At 53.2% G+C, this 13,652-nt stretch overlaps 1 long non-coding RNA gene across 1 annotated transcript in view; it reads left to right on the top strand.

Annotated features, from left to right (window-relative positions):
• LOC144733900 (uncharacterized) overlaps positions 1-11,344 on the top strand; it is a 29,768-nt gene extending 18,424 nt beyond the window's left edge. Inside the window, exon 4 of the long non-coding RNA XR_013588453.1 lies at positions 11,249-11,344. This is a non-coding gene — a long non-coding RNA (uncharacterized LOC144733900). The remainder of the gene's footprint in view (positions 1-11,248) is intronic.
• Positions 11,345-13,652: the final 2,308 nt, after the last annotated feature.

The following is a 13,652-nucleotide window of genomic DNA, read 5'->3' as shown; positions in this document are numbered from 1 at the left end:
ATTAATCCCTTTCTCATGCATGGCGCCTTGGTCATGCACATTATGCAGCGGCGTCCATCACAACGGCCTGCTGTGGAAGTTAAGCGCGGAGCCTCCGTATGTCCCCACCACCTGCCCCATCAATTGCGCACTATGCGCCCGAGTCGCCTGTGATTATTTGCAATTCCAGCCCTATCCTTTAACTTCCCTAACAATGACACCTACGCACTCGAGCCCGCTTTGGCACGCTAAACTATGCTGCCCCGTCCCTCCTCTGCCTGTCTCATCGATCCGTGGGGGTGTGTGTGGGGGGATGCGTTTCAACCGCGGTGGCCGAATGCCCTTCGCCGCGACCATACCATCTTAAGGCCGGTCACAGCGCCGCGGTGCGAAGTAGCGTCGGGGGAGGTCGTCCAATTCCCTGGTCGCCGGAAACCTGAAAGTTAATCCCGATAAGGGGTTTCTCAGATTAAAATCGGTCGGCCAGGTGACCTCCCCTCGGAGCTCTGTGGGGGGGGGGGGGGGGAATGCGTGCGGGTGTGTTCATGTGAGGTGAGGTGAGGGGGACGAGGGGTTGGCTCCGTCGCTTGGTGGTGGCGAGGTCGGGGATGGGGCGCCTGCCGAACGGCTTCGTGGCGGCGGCATCACATAGCCCCCCGATGGCATAGCATAGAGGTGAGCGTCCTGTGCAGGCGCTCCACCATGCCGTCAGTTTGAGGGTGATAGGGCGAAGTGCGCACCTTTTTAGTACCCAACAAGCGGCATACCTCGCTCAACAGGGTACCTGAAAAATGTATTCCCTGATCGGTCAGCAGCCGTTCTGGAGCGCCCTTGTCCAACACATAGCCTTGAACAAAGGCGTCCACAACAGCCGCTGCCGACTGGTTGGGGAGGGCCCAGGCCATAGGCCACCGTGTAAAATACTCAACCCCAACCAGAAGGTACTTATTACCACGAGGCGTAGTGGGGAAAGGCGCCAAAATGTCAAGTGCAACCAGCTCGTTCACACGGGATACTGAGATGGGCTGCAGTGGTGGGCATGCCAGCTTTGCTGGTGGTTTTCGTGGCGCACATTGGGTGCAGCCCATTAAAAAATCAGTCACGTCGCGAAGCATGCCCGGCCAGTAAAATTGCAATCTTAGCAACCCCATGGTTTTGTGCACACCCAGGTGTGACAATCGCTCGTGTTGCCGCCCTCAGCCCCCACAGGTGAGTCGGAGCTTGCGTCGTCGGGACTTCGCGTGCGGTTCGTCCGTCTTGTTTTCATCTTCTGATGCCAGTTGTTGTATTGTAAAGACGGACTTCTAAACTTCTTTATGGTACACACTGTTTATTATCTTAATACACAGTCCCTATCACACTAAGGGGTATATGGTCCCCTCACTCGTTACCCTCAGAAGGTACAGCCTCCGGACCTTGCAGGGTATGTAATCTCCCTGCTCTCCCAGCGTCCTCTGGCTGGACCTAGGGGATCTCTCCCCGACCACTGGTTACTCTGAGCCCTAGCCCTGATAAGGGCTGGAGGGCTTGGTCCAGGGTCCTAGATGTCTTCGGCCGACTTGGGTCTTCGTGTAGCAGAACTCCTCCTAGAGCTCTTAGCGCTCTGGCTTTTATACCTGTTCGTGGCCGGGTTGTCCAATCCCCGGCCACCTTGTGGGACCCTCTGATTGGTCCTTCCCAATCTGGCGTTTGGATCCTACCTCACCCCATTTGACCCTGAACGTTTGATTGAGCGGGAAAACCTTGTTTACGATCTGCTCTCACAGTTTGCGAACAGCGAGTAGTTAACACCACTACATCACTCCCCCCTTCGGAAGCCTCAGCCGTCCTGGCTGTTACAAACAGAAAAACCCCCATCAATGAACCGAGGTGTGTGCCAAAAACAACAAGAACCACAAGAACAACAAGAACACCCAATATAAATACCCCCACAATAACGCAACATATGTACACGGTGAGAGACAATCACCAATAACGACATTCGCGACGCAACAAACCATGCAGCGTTCCGCTGCAGAAAAAAAAAACGGTGGCCAATCATGAAAACCGACGCGATTTAGCCCGCGTATATTTCGCGGGCCCATCGTAGGGGATGGGTGTCCTCATCCGGGTTGCAGGCTGGTCAGGCAGCCTGGCAAAAATGTCGGTAGGGACAGGGGGCCTCTCTGCGGAGACTCTTGGTGCAGACGGGTCAGGCAGCCTGGCAAACATGTTGGGTAGGTCAGGAGGTCTCTCTGCAGATACTCTAGGCGCAGGTGGGTGAGGCAGCCTGGCAAAAATGTCGGGCGGGTCAGGAAGCCTGACAATAATGTTGGGTGGGTCCTGAGGCTTCTTTGCAGAGACTCGTGGCGCCCCCCGGTTCCCAGCGGCAGAACGCGGCTCGCATGACTCCATCAGTCCTGCATCATCTGCGGGAGGAATGACATGTCTGCGCCGTGGATTAGGTACCAACGGGGCGACATCCGGCTCGTCGGACACATCACACGCTCGGCCCTCATGTTGTGAGTTTGATGCAGAGCCACGCGGCGCAACAAATGGCTTCAGGCGAGAAGGGTGCACAAACCAGCGACGCCATCCCCAACGGATTTTAATACATTGTGGTCGCACAATCTCGACCACCTCAACCGGACCTCGCCATGGTTTAAGGAGCTTTGCCGATGTAGACACCGGCACCTGGGGGCAATGAAGCCATGCCTTATCACCTGGAGCCCACTGATGCACGGACGTGCGAGGGGCTTGCAACCTCGAATTGGCCCGCTCGAATTGGCTTCCGGAGATTGAAGCGTAAATGATCAGCGAGCTTCGATGACCATGGAAGCTGCTCTATCCCAAACCGAACATCAGCGGGGGGAATGGGCTCCCTGCCATACATTAGGATAAACGGGGAGAACCCCATCGCTGAATGTGGCGCCATGCGGTAAGCAGCGAGGACCCCCGAAATCTGCAAGTCCCAGTCTTGGTGGGATTCATCAACCTGATGGCATAGCATAGAGGTGAGCGTCCTGTGCAGGCGCTCCACCATGCTGTCAGTTTGAGGATGATAGGGCGAAGTGCGCACCTTTTTAGTACCCAACAAGCGGCATACCTCGCTCAACAGGGTACTTGAAAAATTTCTTCCCTGATCGGTCAGCAGCCGTTCTGGAGCGCCCTTGTCCAACACATAGCCTTGAACAAAGGCGTCCACGATGGCTGCTGCTGACTGCTTGGGGAGGGCCCAGGCCATAGGCCACCGTGTAAAATACTCAACCCCAACCAGAAGGTACTTATTACCACGAGGCGTTGTAGGGAAAGGCCCCAAAATGTCAAGAGCAACCAGCTCGTTCACACGGGATACCGATATGCGCTGCAGTGGTGGACATGCCGGCTTTGCTGGCGGCTTTCGTTGTGCACATTGGGTGCAGCCCATTAAAATATCAGCCACGTCGCGAAGCATGCCCGGCCAGTAAAATTGTAATCTTAGCAAACCCATGGTTTTGTGCACACCCAAGTGCGACAATCGCTCGTGTGCCGCGCACACGGCCGTACACCGCAAAGCCGAAGGCACCACAATTTTGTACTGGGAGGAATCAGCATCCCAATGCATGAGCAGACCGCGCCGCATAGCAAAAGAGTTCAACTTACCCGAATGTGAGGTCGTATCACATGCGCGACGACGCAGAGGCAACAATGACGCGTCGTTCATTTGGTGCCGACCCCATTCGTCCAACGTTATCCCCAGCAAGTCGTCACTCGCTAGTGGACTTTCGTGGTCCGCCTCCGGCACAGAATCGGAGGGAAACGCGGCAGAAAATGTTTCAGGAGGTGAAACCGGCTGTACCATTGGCGGCTTGCAGCGGTCAGAACCCGTAAATCACGCGCATTTTTTTTCTGGCGGAAGACGAGATAGCGCGTCGGCATTATTGTGCTGTGTACCCTTGCGGTAAATCACCATAAAATTGTAATCCTGGAGGATTTCAAGCCATCGGGAGAGCTGGCCAGACGGTTGGTCAACGCGCAAAGCGTATTGCAACGCAGAGTGATTGGAGCGAACGGTAAACCGTTGACCGTACAGGTATGGCTTGTATTGCTGTATGAAATAAACAATGGCCAGCAGCTCGCGTCGGGTCACGCAATAGCGTTGTTCTGCAGGGGACAAGACCCTGCTTCCATAGGCAACGACCCTCTCAACGCCATTTATGATTTGGGATAGTACCCCACTTCTGACACCAGTTGTAGTGTTGTAAAGGACGGACTTCTAAACTTCTTTATGGCACACACTGTTTATTATCTAAATACACAGTCCCTATCAAACAAAGGGGTATATGGTCCCCTCACCCGTTACCCTGAGAAGGTACAGCCTCCGGACCTTGCAGGCTATCTAATCTCCCTGCTATCCCAGCGTCCTCTGGCTGGACCTAGGGGATCTCTCCCCGACCACTGGTTACACTGAGCCCTAGCCCTGATAAGAGCTGGAGGGCTTGGTCCAGGGTCCTAGATGTCTTCGGCCGACTTGGGTCTTCGTGTAGCAGAACTGGCCGGGTTGTCCAATCCCCGGCCACCTTGTGGAACACTCCGATTGGTCCTTCCCAATCTGGCGTTTGGATCCTACCTCACCCCATTTGACCCTGACTGTTTGATTGAGCGAGAAAACCTTGTTTACGATCCGCTCTCTCAGTTTGCGAACAGCGAGTAGTTAACACCACTACACAATTACCGCGCACATTCATCTCGCCTTGCATTGTTGTCTTTCTATATGTATGTGTGTATGTACGTTTTATCTTTTTTGGCACCGTGCATAGCCAACCGTGCTAATTGGAGGTGCGGGGGAAGGACAACAAACGAACGCACAAAAAAAATCCTGCATGGTGTGTATAAGTTGCGTGAAAAAAACTAAAACCTGCACGAATAATGCTTAGGGATGACCAATTGGCCTTTACATTTCAACTTCCTGTCCCGAAAAAAAAAACTGCCTTTAATTAGGACACATGTCATTGACATCAAATAATGCGCACGTGGTATTTGTGAGATCGCACAGCCTTGGGAGTATTTCTGCAAACAAAAATAGAGTGGGGAAAATTAAACCTTGTGTAGTGACATCGTTGGATGTCACTGCATGTCACTGTTTTAAGCTGGCTGGGAGAGGCACTGTACAAGGTTCAAAAGGTGCCATGACACTCTAGTTGAACCCGGAGGGCACGTGATCGGAGGTACCAACCCGGGGACCCCCCAAAAGGGGGTCTGGGGGTCCGGTCTGCGATAGCCCACCCCGTGTATTGAGTGTAGCTAGCCCGTGGGGTCTACCCCCTTATGTTACCTGGTGAAGGGGCAATACCCCTTTGTGTTATAGGGTTATCTGTAATAAACTTGCTGCCTTCAAGAGAAGCCTCAGTCTCCATCTGTACCCACTACAACTGGTGTCAGAAGTGGCCAAACAGTTGTTTAGTTAACTATATAGTATAGAGACTAGACTAAAATTACGTACCAGGTCTGCAGATGAAGAGGACGACGACTCGACAGCCCCCAAAGTTGGCAGCCCCGGAGGAAGGAGGAGAGGTGCCTCCGGTCCAGCAGCATGCCGTCCGGACATTCGATGGCTCACCACTGTCGGGGAGGGCGCTTCAGGCGGCACACTCTCGCCTCGTCGAGCTTCTGCATGCAGCGGCGTCCATCCTGGACGAAATACACCGCGGGGAGCCTGCGGCGGAGGAGGAAGGGTTGGAGCCGAGCGGGACTGCAGTTCCCGCCGAAAGTCTCCGCCAACCGGAGGCTCCCGCAGTTCCCACCCAAGAATTCCTCCAATCAGGAACCTCTGCGGCTTGACCAGCGCAGGTGGCCACCATCTTGTTGGCGGAGTGCGGCGGGATTCCCGCCAAAAGCAAAGCTGCGCTGCGATCGATGCGGTGCGTCCCGTCTCTTCAGCAGCGTCTGCCCGTTATGAAGGAGTTTTCGGCCTCTGGAGGCGACTGGGCGGCCTTCAAGTGGCGGAGGCGCTGCAAGTGCTTCCCGCTGCCCTGGACGATGATGCCCTGGCAGCCTTGGTCACCATCCCACCGGCCGAGAGATCTACACTGCAGCAGGCGCTGCAACAGATGGCAGCGATCTACGGGCCGCCATACAACACGCGCCATCGCTTCGCTGCACGGAGGCGGTGGGAAGCCGAGACACCCCTCGCCTTCCACAGCGTGCTGTTGGCGTTGGCGAAGGCCGCCTTCCCTCAGATGGACCAAGAGGGAATCGACGCTTTAGTCCTTGAGAAGCTGGCGTTAGCGCGGGACCTTCGTATCGTTGTCCACACAATTGACGACGACGACCTGTGCTCCTACAGTGGGAGATGGGGCTGATGGCGTGTGCTGCTCCTGGTGAGATGCGCAGTACATCGGAGGAGTCGGAACCTGCCCAGGCCTTCGCATCGACCCGGGGCAGAGAAGGGACAAGCGGCCACGTTGGGACAGCTCTCAACAACGGGGAAGGACTTCACCATGCCCGGAGCGGGGCTTCATCACCTGCTATAACTGTAGCCTGCAAGGCCACCTGTCGTCGGGTTGCTGGGCACCACGACGATGCCTCTCCGGATCTTAGCCATCGTCCACCCGCCCATCCTAATCTTCGCGGCAACCCAAGGCGAGTTGCAGCACCACACACACTCATTGCGCTGGTTTGTGTGTTCACCATGTGTTGGTGCAGGGAGGTGCGGAATGCGTTCGGGCCAACTGGCGACTCTGACCAGGTCAGTGGTCGGAGCTGGCCCATAGGGTTGTTGCCGCAACTCCAGTTTCATCCGTCATTATTAGTTCCATCGAAGGGGTCAATTTTAGAATGCTCGTCGATATTGGTGCATCGGCGACCATCATCTCAGCTTATTTACAATATTTTGTCCAACAAATGCCGTTCCCTACGCCCCTTTGAAGTGCCGTGCTTTGCCGTTAATGGGGGTTCATTGGGCATCATTGGCCAAATTACAGCTCAAATGTGCATTGGCAATATTAAATTGACGGGCCCGATTCTCGTTTCTTCGTTCCTTGCCGTTCCATGCTTGCTCGGGACCGATTTCCTAGGTAAAATGCCTGTTAAAATTATAATTAACCAGGGGTGCATCGAATTTCCATCTGGCAACTCAACTGTGGATGGCCAACGCCACCGTTCATGCGCTAGCATCTAGAACGGTAGGGATTCCCCCTGGTGCACAAATGCTGGTTCCCCGTAGCGTTACGCAAGCCACTCGATCCGGCGGCGACTGCGGGAGGGATCCTTTTGGGAACTTCCAATACGGCTGTTCGGGGATTGGAGTTAGTTTGAGAGCAAACCCTAGTGTCCAATGACAGGGAACCCTTTATCCAAGTCCTTAGTGCCGGTTTGCAGGCTTCCTTGTTCCGCAGGGCACTGTGCTTACCCATGCAACACCCGCACTTTGCTGGGATTGTGTTGGGGGGAGTTTTGGGGCTGCACCACACCCGCCGCAGGGTACAGGTTCGGATGAGCAGTGGATACGATCTCTTTGTTCGGAAGGTGCAGATTTCTCCGAGTATCAGATGGATAAGTTGAGGACGCTGTTATGGGAATTTTCTGACGTTTGGTTGTACTACACTTTTAAGCCATCATATCGACACGGGCGACGCCGCTCCCATCCGGCAGAACCCTTACCAGTTGAGCCCTGTGGAGAAGGAGCATGTCCGCTAGCAGTTGATGAAATGCTAGCCGCGGACATAATTTTGCCATTCACCAGCCCGTGGGGGGCCCCTATCGTTCTCGTTTAAAAACATGATGGTTGCTTGCGCTTCTGTGTTGATTTTCGCAAACTCAACAAGATATAGGTGGCGGATGCTTACCCTCTCCCTCGAATGGACGACTCCTTGGATGCCCTAGCGGGTGCCCACTACTTTTCTACCCTTGATCTTTTGTCTGGATTTTGGCAGTTGCTGCTAGACGAGGCCTCTAGGCCCCAAACGGCCTTCCATACGCCACAGGGCCTTTTCAAATGTATTTGGCTTCCGATGGGACTCCGCGCCAGCTACATTCTAACGTTTGATGGAGCTAGTCCTAGCTGGCCTTCAGCGGGACTCATGTTTGATATATCTTGACGATGTTATTGTCTTCAGCTGTACGTTCAAGGAACATCTCGATCGGTTGCAGGCTGTCTTTATCAAAATGTGGGTGGCAAATCTCAAATTCAAGCCCCAAAAGTGTCACCTCCTGCAGAAATCCGTGTGGTAACTCGGGCATATTGTCAGCAAGTCAGGCATTGCTACGGACCCCGAAAAAATAGCGTGTGTTCAGACTTGGCCGATCCCCACGTTGGTGGTGGAGGTGCGAAATTTTGTCGGTTTTGCATCTTACTATCGCCGCTTTGTAGCCGGGTTCACTACCATCGCGAATCCCCTCCACGCGCTGACAACCAAGGGTCAGAAATTACATTGGGGGGAGGAAGAGGCCGCATTTGTTGTACTAAGCGAGGCCTTGGTCAATGCCCCTCTCTCCCACTACCCTGAATTTGCTGCGCCGTTCGTTCTTGATGCGTACGCGAGCAACACCGGCATCGGCGCGGTTCTGTCCCAGGTCGTCAATGGTGGGAAGTGCATTGTTGCGTATGGCAGCAGGGTGCTGTTTCCGGCTGAACAACACTACTACGTCACTCGCCGAGAGCTCCTGGCGGTCGTTTTTATTGTCCAACAATACCGCCTGTATTTGTATGGCAGACACTTTACAGTGTGCTCTGACCACGCTGCACTGCAGATGGAGGATGCCTCCCTGGTCAAATTATGCCTCCGCGTTGTGCACTCAGATGGGGAAAAGGGCCGTAGGGACTTAGCCTCGGTCATCCTGAGGGATGGCCTGCTGATGTGCTGGGATAGCAGCTTGCACTGTTATAATGTCACTGCCCACCACCCTGTGGGGTATGGTTGTATGGGCTGCTCACGAACGACTTTTGCACTTGGGCATCCACAAAACCCTTGCCACACTCCAGCTTGACTTCTTCTGGCCGGGCATGCCAAAGGATGTGACTGATTTGCTGAAGGGATGTGTGCAGTGTGCGCGGCGGAAACACCCGGCCAGGCCCTGTTGTCTGCCCTTGCAATCGATTCGGGTCTCCCGCATTAATGAATTAGTCACTCTGGATATCCTTGGCCATTTCCCGCCACCCTTATGGAGTAATAAATACTTGCTAGTGGGTGTTGGCCTATGGCCTGGCCGCTCCCCAACCAGTCGGCGGCTGTCATCACTGACACTTTTCTTGATGGCTATGTCATGGACAAGGGTGCTCCTGAACTTCTATTGACCGATCAGGGAAAGAACTTCTCATCCAAATTACTGCGGCAGGTGTGCGACCTATTGGGCACAAAGAAAATTAGTACGTTACCATACCAGCCCCAGACGGATGGAATGGTGGAGTGCCTGCACAAGATGCTGACTTCTATGCTGAACGATCAAGTCAGCGAGTCCCAACTTGATTGGGACTTGCGGGTTCCCAGAGTTCTGGCCGCATACCGTATGGCTCCTCATGCATCCACCGGCTATTTGCTGTTCTTTTTAATGTACGGCAGGGACCACGACCCCCCAATTGATGTCCAACTGCGTGTCGCGCCACACAAAGCCAAATAAAAAAGTTTCAGATTCTATGAGCTTAAACATTCAGAAGCTGTCGGAAGTGCGTGAGGCTTTTAATTCACGCCAATTGGCTATTGAGCGACTATGGGGTCTGCGTGCTTTTGACCACGTGTGGGTTGCAGGGGACAGAGCCTGGCTCCACTGCCCCCAGGTACCGGTGGACACGTCGCCAAAATTGGTTTAACCCTGGAGAGGACCTTTCGACATTGTTCGGGTCGTTCGACCGCAGCACATTCAAATTCTTTGGGGCCAGCGGTGCTGGTTCATTGACCCGTCGTGCCTCAAGCCCTTCATTGCTCCGTGTGATTTCATCCCATCTCCACAACGCAAGAGCCGAGTGTCCGATGAGCTGAGGGGTGTGCCCGCTGAGATGGGTCAGTGGAGTCGTGTTATCCCATCCTCAGATGCCGCGCGACTGATGCCTCCTCCAGTTGCAATCTTCTACGGCTCCTCCGGCTCCGGACGTCGGGAACTCGTCTTCCCACTCCGATGCTCCCCGTGAAGAGCCGGCTTCGCCGGGACACTTGCAGGTTCCCCCCGGGTCCTCCGGGGTGAGTGGGCTACCTCCCCCAGGGGCCCGTCCACGAGGACTTGATCTAAGACTTTTCGCTTTTCATGACCCCCATTCACACACACTCCCACACCGTCAATTGATTGTGGCACTCGGCAGGCCGTATTGGTCATTGGCTGAACCTGATCTTTATTGTGCTGACGGATGTTGATATACAGTGTTGGTGAAATAGGTTATTGGTATGAGGGGTCATGAGCGCTCGCGCATGTACTGCATTGGTTTTTCCCTATCCAGTGTGGTTTCCTGTACTCCCACCCTTTTCCCCGGTTGTGTCTATACATTTGTACGTAGTGTATATATTGTATAGGTGGACTTGGGTATTTCATTATTGGGGTTGCTGTTGAGGCACACGTAGTTTTGTTGAATTGTTATTGAGGACTAATTGATTTCTATTGGGGAGTTGGCAGCCGGGACGTCTGTGTGCTACGCGGGGGGGGGGGGGTGATGTAGTCACATCGTTGGATGCCACTGCATGTCACTGTGTGAAGCCGGCTGAGAGAGGCACAATACGGTGTTCAAAAGGGGCCATGACACTCTAATTGAACCCGAAGGGCACGTGACCAGAGGTACCAACCCAGGGACCTCCCAAAGGGAGGGCCTGGGGTGATCACGTGCCCAGGTAAGATCCTTCTCAGGGTCTCGAGAAGGTGGGCATGGCTAGGGGCGGAGCGAGCCCTGCCACACAGGTTATAAGTGGGAGCCCTGGGCGGCATCGGCTGCTATTGTCGAGATGAAGAAACCTACGTCGTCGCCTGGAAGAGGAGCTCTGACTACATGACACAGACCCAAGCTGGGGTCCGGTCTGTGATAGCCCACCCCGTGTATTGAGGGTAGCTAGCCCGTGGGGTCTACCCCCTTAGGTTACCTGGTGAAGGGGCAATACCCCTTTGTGTTATAGGGTTATCTGTAATAAACGTGTTGCCTCCAAGAGAAGCCTCAGTCTCCATCTGTACCCACTACACTTGCTTATAATTAAGTTTTTGTATGATTGTGGATTGCAGTATGGTGCATGTTATTTGCGTATGTCAAAATCAGGACGGTGACCATTGATTTAGAGAGAGAGATAGCTCTATTATCAAGCGAGTCTACACTTTGGTGTTGTTGTTTTTTTTGCAGGTGCTTGTGTTACAGATATTTTGCCGGACCGGACTGCTCTGTTTGCCAGGATGGATTCTGGGGGCCCTCGTGCCTGCGGTGCCCTCTCTGCGTTCATGGGCACTGCGACCTCAACACGGGTGAGTGAGACATTCGACGAGGTACTGAATTTCAAGGATGTTATCTTTCATGTGGATTAATAGTAGCAGATTAAATATGTAATTTTAGATGTTGTCATTCACTCAATTGTCTGTTCAGAAGCAAGAGTGGATCATCATCCATTCCTCCTTTAACGGAGTGCAGACAGCAGCAGCAGTGGATTGGTTATGATGCAGTCGATGTTTTGGAATTCATGGCCGCACACTCGATGCTCTCAAAACGCTCATTAAAGGGGCGGTCACTGATTTCCTGAGGTCTGCCAAGTCCAACTTAGGGAGCGCTTCGATTGGCCGAAATTGGCGGCCCCAACCTGGTATCGTAAACTCATCATTAATAGAAACAATGGGACCCAGGGACCACAGTATATAAAAAGACTGACATTTGTTGGACAGATTGAAATTACGCCAAGATGTGTCAATTAGAAAAGGCTGCTTTCATCTGTGTTAGGACGATGCGTGTGCAGTGAGCTGAAGTGGGCAGGCAAGCTCTGCGACCGCTGTGCCGAGGGTCTGTATGGAAGCGATTGCCTGCCTGTGCCCACGGTGCTGGACGTGATCCCGAGCACTGGGCCCGACGTTGGCGGCACGTTGGTGCTCATCACGGTCTGTACCTGCTACGGAGTTTTTTCACACGCACCCTTCTATTAGCACGGTTGGCTACGTGCGGTGCATACCAAGTTCATAGCTGTCAACCCATATAGTTTACCCCGTATTCTTATACAGGGAAATTGAGTTTCCAGGTCCATACGGCGTACAGCAGTTTCAATGCAGTACTTTGTAGGATGAAAGTTGAGATTTATAAGGGCACGTGGTGACCAATAAGATCTGAATTGGTCTGTAAGAAGGTAGAAACTGATAAGAGGATGACAGGTATGAAAGTTATCCATACATACGACACAGTACACTACACTATACACTACTATAAACTACACCACTATACTGAATAGAAAACAAATTTCTTTAGAACTGCTTTTTGTGTTCTAGTTTGTTGTCCTCCCGCACCTCTGATGAGTAGGGCTGGCTACGTGCTGTGTGAAAGTTCAACGTATGTACACACATATGTACGTCTAGGCAAACAACCCCCATGACCTGCACTGTGTGTGGAGGCTTTCTCCCAGTAGTGGATTGACCACAGCTGATAATGATGATGACAATAAATAATGCACCCCTATTCATGTGGGCGCCACGGTGGCCAGGAGATGTTGCTATAAATTTCCGCACGATGATAGGCAACTTCGTTGAGCTATCATTTGTAATATTCAGGTCGCTTCTGAAAAAGAGTTACATAGCTTGGTGAGCCTTACCTAGTAAAATAAAAAAAAGTTTCTAGTTTATATTGAGTAAGACTAAGGCTCCAATAGGGTTCAGTGTTCATCAATGAGACTAATAGAGCCAGACTAAGGATCCCATAGAGTTCAGTTTATATCACTGAGGCTCACAGAGCTAGACCAAGGCTCCCATAGGGTCCAGTGTTACTCACTGAGGATCACAGAGCCAGACTAGGGCTCCCATAAGGTTCATTGTTTTATAGTTTCCGTGTTTTTTCGGTGCAGGGCCGCAACTTGAATGCGTCCGCAGACGGGGGCTACCGTTGCGCTTTCGGGGACCAGGTGGTGGAGGGAAGGTGGCTCTCCGGCGAGCAAGTGCGCTGCGTGACGCCCATGCACGACGCCGGAGCGGCGTCCGTCAATGTGGCGCCAGGCCGCGGTGGCCAGAGCTCCTTCACTGCCTCTACGGTGAGTCGCTGTCTGTGTGTGTGCGTGTCTGCAGCTGTTGGGTGGAGTGGTGGTGTAGCGGTTAGCGCACTGTGCTATGAACCCAGCGACCCGAGTTCCATTCCTGTTCATGGCCACCAACACCAGTGACGATAATCTGAACCTTTTCTGAGCCTCCCCTAGGTCGACTCAGCCTCCAATGAGTACCTGGTGCAGTAGTGTGTAAACATCGTCACTAGGGTAAAAAAGGCGGTCAGATGTGGTGTTGGCCACCAACCCCCTTGTGTGCCGCAGTGCCGGCCTTCATGATGCTTGTTAATAGCACTTTCCCCGACAGTCTGTTCAGGCTATACGGGGGATATTTGTTTTTGTTGTGTGCAACTGTGAGTACGCGGTGGCTAGGAGATGTTAACTACCTCTCATGGCATGCAGGAGGTTGTGGGTTCGATCCCGACCGACCCTGACACTAGCTGTATATTTGGGCTTTGCGTGTCTGTGTCTCCTCGTGGTCATCTGGATTTTTCTCCGGGTCCTCCGGTTTTTACTCTATAT

This window comes from Lampetra planeri, chromosome 48, assembly GCF_965212315.1.
Source record: "Lampetra planeri chromosome 48, kcLamPlan1.2.h2, whole genome shotgun sequence".
Classification (NCBI taxonomy): domain Eukaryota; kingdom Metazoa; phylum Chordata; class Hyperoartia; order Petromyzontiformes; family Petromyzontidae; genus Lampetra; species Lampetra planeri.
This window is presented reverse-complemented; position numbering and strand designations above follow the sequence as displayed.